This window comes from Triticum urartu, chromosome 4 (assembly GCF_003073215.2).
Source record: "Triticum urartu cultivar G1812 chromosome 4, Tu2.1, whole genome shotgun sequence".
Classification (NCBI taxonomy): domain Eukaryota; kingdom Viridiplantae; phylum Streptophyta; class Magnoliopsida; order Poales; family Poaceae; genus Triticum; species Triticum urartu.
The window spans coordinates 581,930,934-581,939,862 of NC_053025.1; the positions used below are offsets into that span (position 1 = coordinate 581,930,934).

An 8,929-nucleotide genomic window follows, 5' to 3' on the forward strand; every position below is an offset into this window, starting at 1 on the left:
ATAGTTGTTATGTTACTAGTTGTTAAATGAATTAATGATTATTGGTAGATGGATGGATTGATGAATGTTGTTATGTTTTGTTAGATGAATTTGTGATAGATGGATGGATTAATGAATTTGTTAGATGGATTTGTGATAGATGGATGGATGAAATTTTGTTAGATGGATTTGTGATAGATGGATGGATGAAATTTTGTTAGATGGATGGATTGATGAATATTTGTAAGTTTTGTGTTTGGTCATGTTTAGTGTTAGGTCATGTTGTTCCATAGGACACTTAAATAAAGCTTTTTTGTAATTTGAGATGTTGTTTCATGTTGGTTCATAATATAGTGTCAATGCTTTATGTGATATGTGATGACCTAATTTTTTTTCACTCGGTGTAATTAACAGGATTTGTGGTGTTCCATCTTCGTGGAGTGATCGTCGACGTTGGAGGTGTTGGTCCACGATCATCCCTCTCCTTTGATCGACTACATCAGAGGGTGAGCAGCAATTCCATGACCTCGTCCACTTTTTTTCCATGTCACTAGATTAAATTTTCACATCAAGTCGCGTAACCTAGGTCTCCCGTCCGAAAGGGTTGCATCGATAAATATGCATTCAATTGCATATTTATCACCGCAGCTCTTTCGGATTGTCCTGTTGAAGGAGTTTTGGCCTGGCCTATTCTGCCCGCGGCCAGACAGGGACCCGCAGCAGCGGGTTTTGGCCACGAGCTGGGCCCACTACGAGGCTTGCAGCAACGCGGAGTACGGGACGGCCGCTAAGGCCGTGATCACCAAATTTTGGGTAAGTTCTCTTCTGAATCACTTGTCTTCAGTTTCGTTCATAGTTTATCATTGAATCACTCAACTCATGCCTTGTTTGCTTCTGGTTTATGCATGATTGCAGCAACTCTATAGAGTTCTTGACGAGCACAAGGCCAGAGCCGACGTGGTCTTGCTTGCGGCTGCGAAGAAGAAAGCTCGTCAGTTGTAGTACAAGGTGCGCTGGGTTGCCGTCTCGCAGTACTACCACATCTACCTGCACCAAAAGATGACCAAAACTCAAGCGCAGAAGCTACGACTTACCTTGAACAGGGAGCAGTTCATGATGGTAACTATTACTAATTTTCATTGTTTCAAGCAGTCAAATATATGTTTCGTGCTCACATGTCATGCTTCCAAAATTTGCATAGATTGTTCCTCCTTGGTGCTATGGAAGGCATGACGGATGGGCGAGTTTGGTGGATAGGTGGCTCGGCGCCGATGTAGAGTTTGCTGCCAAGAGCATCAAGGCCCGGGCTAACCGTGGAGACGACGGGACACACGGCCAAGGAAACAGGAACCACTGGGGCTTCAAGGCCATGAAGGTATATCTATGTGCATGATGCATTTTTGTTCTTCTTTACCGTCATGTTCTTATGTATGGCTGACTTCTATTTGACGTTGTAGGAGGACAAGTTGAAGAGGCCGCTCTCAGACATGGAGTCGTGGAAGCTGGCCCGCGAGCGGAGTCATCGCAAGGAGGGCGAGAGCCAGTACTACGGCAAGACCGAGGAGCACCTGGGGTCTTACATTCATCACTATCAGGAGTTGCATCCGGATGTTCCTGTTGCTGAGGTCGCCCAGTCTCAGATCGACGACATGGCGGTGGTGGCCATCCAGGGGAAGAAGAATGGCCGGTATCCGTGTTTCGATGGCTTGATCACTCCTTCGATCTCGTACACACAGCTTCGGGCTACCAACCCGAGCCAGTTAGAGAGTATGGGGCGTTCACAGACTCCCTTAGCCCGCGAGCATGCTGTAAGTACTTCCTCTTTATCTTTTTCTATCTAGCATTCTCAGTTTATTTTCAGCATTGCTCACTTAGAAACAACCTAAATTATGTAGGCATATAAGGAGTTTGTCGAGCATAGGAATCTCGAGGTGCGGGAGTACTTGAAACGAGTGAAGGCAAACGATGATTATAACCGTCAGATGATGACGGTTAGTTTTGCCCTCTTAAAACCAAGCTAAATTTTTGCACTTTCATTCCTTCTGATCTTCTAGTTTGCTTGTTTAACTAACATTCAGGCTATGTTGGCGTCTTGGACTAACCGCACGGATCCACCACAAATGGGACCCCCACCACCACCTGCGGGAGAACCCCCACACGTGCCCACGTTCGATGAATGGGTGGCACTAGGCAGTGATGGTCCGGTTAGTACATTTGCCTAACTACTGGCAAACTAGTTCTCGTTCATGAAACACTATCATATCATATTTACCGTTAGAATCTTTTCTGAAACATGTAGGGGACCGGTGGCTCGACTCCTGCTCCGTCGACCCCAGTCACTCCGATCTGGCAGAGTGGTGGTGGTCGCGATGGCGGTTTTGGCGGAGGTGGTGGTGGTTTTGGCGGAGGAGGTGGTGGTTTTGGCGGAGGTGGTGGTGGTTTTGGCGGAGGTGGTCTTGCTTGATGATTCCGTGCATGTGGCCATCGTGACATGCCTTTCATATTCCTACTTTTATGATGTTTCATGTGTTGCACTACTTTTATGTTCATGAACTTCCGTCGGTGATGATCTTTAGATGATGTGATGAACTTGAGTATGTTTAGATGATGATGGTGAACTTGAGTATGTTTAGATGAACTTGAGTATGTTTACATGATGAATTGTCATATTTCTGCATAATTTCATATTGTTCTGTTTTGAAATGCTGTCAAATGAATTGGAAAAGAGAAAACAGGGAAAATAAAATAAAATAAAAAAACTATGCCTACGGCAAAGCCGTCGGCATATATACGCCCAGGAGTTACCAGGGCTCGCCACGTGGCACATCTATGCCTACAGCAAAGCCGTAGGCATAGCTGAAAATCTATGCCGACGGCTTTGCCGTAGGCATAGCCCTGCTGCCAGGAGGAACCAGGAGATGACACGTGGCAGAGATATGCCTACGGCAAAGCCGTCGGCATAGATTCATCTATGCCTACGGCTTTGCTGCTATGCCTACGGATTTGCTGTAGGCATAGCCCTGCCACCAGGAGTACCACGGGTTGCCACGTGGCAGAGGTATGCCGACGGCATATCTCTGCGACGTGGCATTGCGTGATTGTCAGCGCTTTTGACGGCGCCGTCCGTTGCCGTCAGACGAAAAACACTGCCGACGGCTATACTATGCCGACGGCTGACGTCGGGCCGTCGGCATAGGCCCCTATGCCGACGGCTATACTATGCCGACGGTCTGACAAGACTACGCTGACGACATCTACGCCGACGGGCCTATGCCGACGGCAACCGTAGGCATAGATCTATGCCGACGGCTTAGGGGCATATGCCGACGGCCCGTGGCCGTAGGCATAGACCGCGAGTCCGGTAGTGTGTCTTCCTACTATTTTCCTAGCGTGTACCCTTTCTCCCATTGGCCATTGGCCCGTGGTACAGTGGTAAAATTAGAAGAAGTGAATGGCCAGCCTGGCGATCATGTCAAGCTAACTGCATTCATCAGGTTAGCTGCGGTTATTTCTCCTCCTGTTATCATTATCAGGGCAGGCTCAAACCTTCATGGCATCGTACTCCCTCCGTCCGGAATACTTATCATTAAAATAAATAAAAAGAGATATATCTAGACATATTATTAGAGACCCCGGCAGTCCCCTTCCCTTTCGGGGAAAGCAAACGGCATTGTTAGTTTGGGGAAAGCAAACGGCATTGTTAGTTTGCAGCAGCAAGATAGGAGTACATATAATAATAGTTGTTCAATCGCACTACGTGTTGGGGAATTGTCAGAGACGCTCCCCTGTGCACATACCTTTTTTCTTGTTTGAGCTGAAACTGTGTAGTACGTACGTACATACTAGCCGGTACTGCTGTATAAGCTTTCAGGCGTCAAGATGGGAATGGGCCGACCCAGACCTGGCCCGTGGCCTCAAGGCCAGTTTCAAAGTGCCACGGGTCGACCCATTCTGACTAAATCCCGTGGCCTCACTGGCCCATTGGGTACCCCAGGGCCGACCCAAAATTCAGCTAGAATTACACACAACATTACACTAATGCACAACCATACAAAAACTGAATGTACACAATCATACATATGGATCAACTCTCAGTATGGAAGATTCATCTCAATCAGAGAACAATACAAGGAAATTCTCCACAATCACATATGCAGATTTAAGCAATCTCAACTTCAAACACAAATCCTAGCTACTAATCAATTTTGCAGAAAATAACATGTGCACAGCCATGCAGCTACGTGTGCAAGACGCAAGAAATCGATATAAATCCTATCTACTAATCCTAGCTAGCAAGAAATTGCACAGCCGCTGCTACACAGCTACAGCCGAACAGGAGTACAGGACGCAAAAAATTGCACAGCGCTGCAGCTAGCCAGCTACCTGTGCTTGGCGACCGGGATGGAGAGCTCGACGGTGACCGGGACGGCGAGCTTGAGGCGCACCAGCGGGAGGAACGCCGCCGGCGGCAGAGACGGCCCGGGCCGGGCGGCGGCAGAGACGCTCAGGGCAGGGCGACGGTAGAGACGGTCGTGGGCAGCCGGCGGCAGAGACGGTCGTGGGTGGCCGGTGGCAGAGACGGTCCGGGGCGGCCGACGGCGGAAGAGATTGGTCGAGGACGGCCGCAGAGATTGGTCCGGAGCGGCCGACGGCGGAAGAGATTGGTCGAAGACGTAGCACTCATCTGGGTCGACCCGTGTGATCCATCGGGTCAGACGGTGCCGGCTCCACTGACCCGTCTATTGCTTAAGGCCAACCTGCCTGGCCCATTGGCCTCGAGATTTTGGGCCGGGTCAGTGACCCAGCGGGCCAACCCGGCCCATTCCCATCTTGCAGGCGGTTGCGGGTACAAAGACGTTCATACTAGTTATGTGTCCGGCCGTTTGGTCACGCATGCCACTCCCGTGAAGTGGCCTAATGCATGATGATCATTGATCCATACGTGGAAGCGTACGTACGTACAGTACTTCTTTACCGTAGTACTATACCTCCTAGTAGTACTGCCCCTGCACTCGCTATGATAATTCGTTAATAAAGCTCCTAATCTGGATTGAGAAAATAAAAGAGGTTCAGTTGCCCGCCAAAAGAAGAAACCGAGACTCAGTTAGCCGTTCCGTGTGTCCCGGGGAGCAAAGCCGCGTGGATTTCGACGCTCCTCCTCCTCCTCTCGTGCCCAGTGGGCACGACCCTCCTTCTCCTCATGCTCGGCCTGCATCTAGCGCTCGGCGTTGGTGTGCTCGTTCGCCAGGTGGATCTGCCGCCAGTGCTTGAGGTAGGCCGCCTCTTGCTGCGGGCTCGCACCCTCCGGCTTGACCTTCATGGGCGGCGGCTCGGCATTATGTAGATGCTTTAACCACCGACATAAAAATAGGCTAGAAGTGGTAGCGTAGTAGTAAGTATACCAATAAAATGTTACTTAATCTTTGTTGGCAGGCCATAAAAGATAATAAGTGCATTTAACTTTTGTGCTTCATAATTAACCATTATTGGTACCACTCTAGGCTTTCATTGTGGACATAAAATTAGGCTATAGCAATAAGTAGCTATGATGTGTACTTAATAATCCTTTTTTGGCTAGGCCACAGTAGATACCAAGAACTTGTTTGGATTCTTTTTGAAAGGGAGACAAGATTTCTGCCTTGTCTTATTAATAAAGCAGAAGAGAGTTTCCCGGTTAATAAACGGAAAACTGAGCGAAAATCGTCACAAATCACTGAGTGACACACACATAATACCACACGCACCTCACATAGAGGGTCTCGTCAACATCACACACCGGTGTCATCGACATCACTTCTCCCCAACAGGCGTCATCGCCCTTCCTAATCTCCGAGCAAGCGACTCCGATATCTCCGAAGACAAATTTCGACCCAACCCACACCCTAGAGGCTGTGGGAAACACAAGAAACCCTGCGCCAAACTCAGCCACCCACGTCAAGGACAGCACAACTCCGACTATGAAAGATAGCTCCGAAGGAGAACTATGCAAGGCTGGCGCCGCGAAAGACCACCGAACAGACCACCTTCTGCATGTCATCGTCGCCACAGGGGCCCCGCCGCCATAGCTCCGACTTCACCGCAAAAAATAACCCAAGGTAATCCCACAAACACGCCGGAGAAGAGTCGACTGCCGCAACCATTGCAGCATCTCCGACATCGCACACGCCCATCATCGTTGTCACAGAAGTCTCGATGCAAACACCACCAACTTCCATCGGTCCCGCTTGATGATGCATGGCTCGAAAGACGAAGCCCCTGAGAGGGCATATGGTGCTAGAGCATGGTCATCGTCCGATCCCATGGATCTAGGGTTTTCCCCGAAGTTGCGAAGATTGGAGCTCAGAGTACCTCGGCGATGCCAGCAAGAAGGAAACGACGCTTGAAACCGTTGCCATCGCCGCCTCCGGACACGCGGGAGACAAGCTTTCGCCCGGGTCAACCTCTCGAGCCCCGCACAACATGCATCAGCAAGCCCTTCATCGAGCCACCGAGGTCAAATCCGGCCGGATCTAACCACCTTCATACTTCGCGACCTCCGAGCAGCAGATCCGCGCTGCCTTTGAGCCGTGCCGACAGCGCCCCCCAGGCCCTTCACGCGCCCGCAACGTGCGCCGCACCAGATAGGCACGAGCTCCATCCCCGTGACGCCAGATCCAGGCGGCACATGCACCTGCCGCGCCCCTCGTGGCCGAACCGCCTCCCGCGGTGCGCCTCACCTCTCCCGACTGCCGCCGGAAGCTGCGTTTCAGAATCCTTGGCCACGCGTTGGTATCATTTTTTGTGCAAAGACAGAAGAAATGGAGGCACTAGAGATGTTGACAGCTCTGAGAACTCTGTGCATGAGAAAGATGGGCTTACATATTCACTAGCTCCCAAGCAAATGCTACTGTCTGTATTGGTAGTGTATTATGCTAACAAGTGTTGCTGCTGCTACTGTTAACAACTGTTTAAGAGTCCATGTGCTTCCTTCCTTGAGAGGCTACAACAGTCCAAGGTACGACCGTTTGTTCCATTTTGTTTACTGCTCACCTTGTCCTCCCTCCACCTACTAGCACTCAACTTGCACCTGCACCGAATCTGAGGAGGGTGATGAGTTAAAAATGGCGTGGCAAGCACCAAAGTGCATTGACATTCCTGGGGAATAACAGCCTTTTCTTCTTCTTCTTGAGGTGATGATGGGCATCCCTGAGTTGTTTTGTGGATCCAACGCCAAAGTGCTTAGCCTCCCAAGATGTGCTTGTTGATACTAAAAGGCTTTGCTCCTTGCTAATTACTAGTATGAGTACTGACCTGTGTGTGCCAGCTTTGCAGTTGCAGATGTCGTGGTGGTCCTTGGGAGAGAGAGAGGAGATGAACTGCAGCGATGATCTGTCTGTCTGTCTGCGCGTCCGTCCACCTCCGGCCGCTGGGCCTCCTCGCGCTCGCGGTCCATGCATGCATGCCATGCATGATGAATCAGAATTCAGAAGCCACGGAGCTTCCCTCCTTTCTTCATTTGCTGGTCAACTTGTCTGCATCTTTTAGGTGCAACAACATTCCAAAAACAGATCTTCTAGGCGCAACAAGCCGGCAACTAATTAACCATGCATGCATCATTAGTGCGTGGTTAACCGTCCCTCTGCTCTGCTGGTGCTGCAAAAATAATGGCAGCAAGCATGGAATGGAAGGCTACTTGATCAAGAAGGTAACAGCACTGCCGATTGGCCTCTCTCTCTACTGCATGAAGCTCTCTCTCTCACATGCTATGCCTCTTCTTGCTTCTTGGAAAGCTGCGAGCGAAGCCCACCTGACTTGGCCTGTAGTTTTCGATAACTACAGAGGGGCGTCCTCTCCGTCGGTCAGTCAGTCAGCCCGCCTCTTCCGCCAGTGCAACGTGCATCCCTTTTATTTTTCTTCTTCCCGGGCTGTATTGTGGTTCAGTTAGAAAAAAAAGGTTACTTGCTTTGGCAGGTTCGGTTCCATTAGTTGACTTGATCTCAAGGCACCTCCGTTAATTAACTGGCTTGCGCTTGTCTTCTCTATGCAGGAAACTCTCGCACCTGCTGCCGGATCTCTTGGTCCTTGGAAGCTTTGCCTGGCCTGTTGTTTCCGATGACTAGTGCTGCCTTCCTTTTTTCCTTGTAGCGTGTAAATGGCCAGCCTGGCGATCATGTCCAGCTGACCATCGACTTAGAATTGTTCAAACGCGGTATTGGGAAAGAATCATAGACGTTCCCCTTTTTCTGGTTTGAGCTGAAACTGTCTACGTATGGTACGTACTACTTCCTCTGTTCCTAAATATTTGTCTCTTTCAGAGATTTCAAATAGACTACCGCATACAGATGTATATAGACATATTTTAAAATGTAAATTCACTCATTTTGCTCCGTATGTAGTCATTTGTTGAAATTTTTAGAAAGACAAATATTTAGGAACGGAGCAAGTACTACTGTGTAAGCATTCAGGCCGTTGCGAGTACAATTATGTTTCCGGCCGTTGGGTCTTGCATGCGTGCCACTCCCGTGAAGTGGCTTAATGCATGATGGTCGTTGATTCATACGTGGAAGCATACGTACGTACAGTGCAGTACTACTACTTCTTTACCGCAGTATACTTCCTACTGCCCCTGCACTTGCTATGATAATTCGTTAAAAAATAAAGATCCTAATTTCGGTGCAAAAAAAAACTGAGGTTTCGCTGCCCGCCAAAAAAGAAAACTAAGGTTAAGTTGTTAACCGTTCTGTGTGTCCCGGGGAGCAAAGCCGCGTGGATTAAGGCATATACAATGGTGCTACCTTAAAAGTGTCATTTAAGATAAATAATGAGGTGAAGAAGAGAAAACTTATAAAAAAAGGCTTAATAAGAGAAGACAAGAGATGATCTTTTTATATAACTATCTTATCAATCATTGTACATGCCCTTATCGACCCACCAAAGATTTCGAGAGCTCTTCCCCTCCCCTCCCCGCAAC

The 8,929-nt window shown here is 49.1% G+C and overlaps 1 long non-coding RNA gene across 1 annotated transcript; it reads left to right on the plus strand.

Annotated features, from left to right (window-relative positions):
- Positions 1 to 1,803: 1,803 nt before the first annotated feature.
- LOC125554252 lies at positions 1,804 to 2,415 on the plus strand. Its single transcript, XR_007304359.1, has 3 exons — positions 1,804 to 1,970; positions 2,058 to 2,183; positions 2,279 to 2,415. It is a non-coding gene; the product is annotated as an uncharacterized LOC125554252 (long non-coding RNA).
- The last annotated feature ends 6,514 nt before the right edge of the window (positions 2,416 to 8,929 follow it).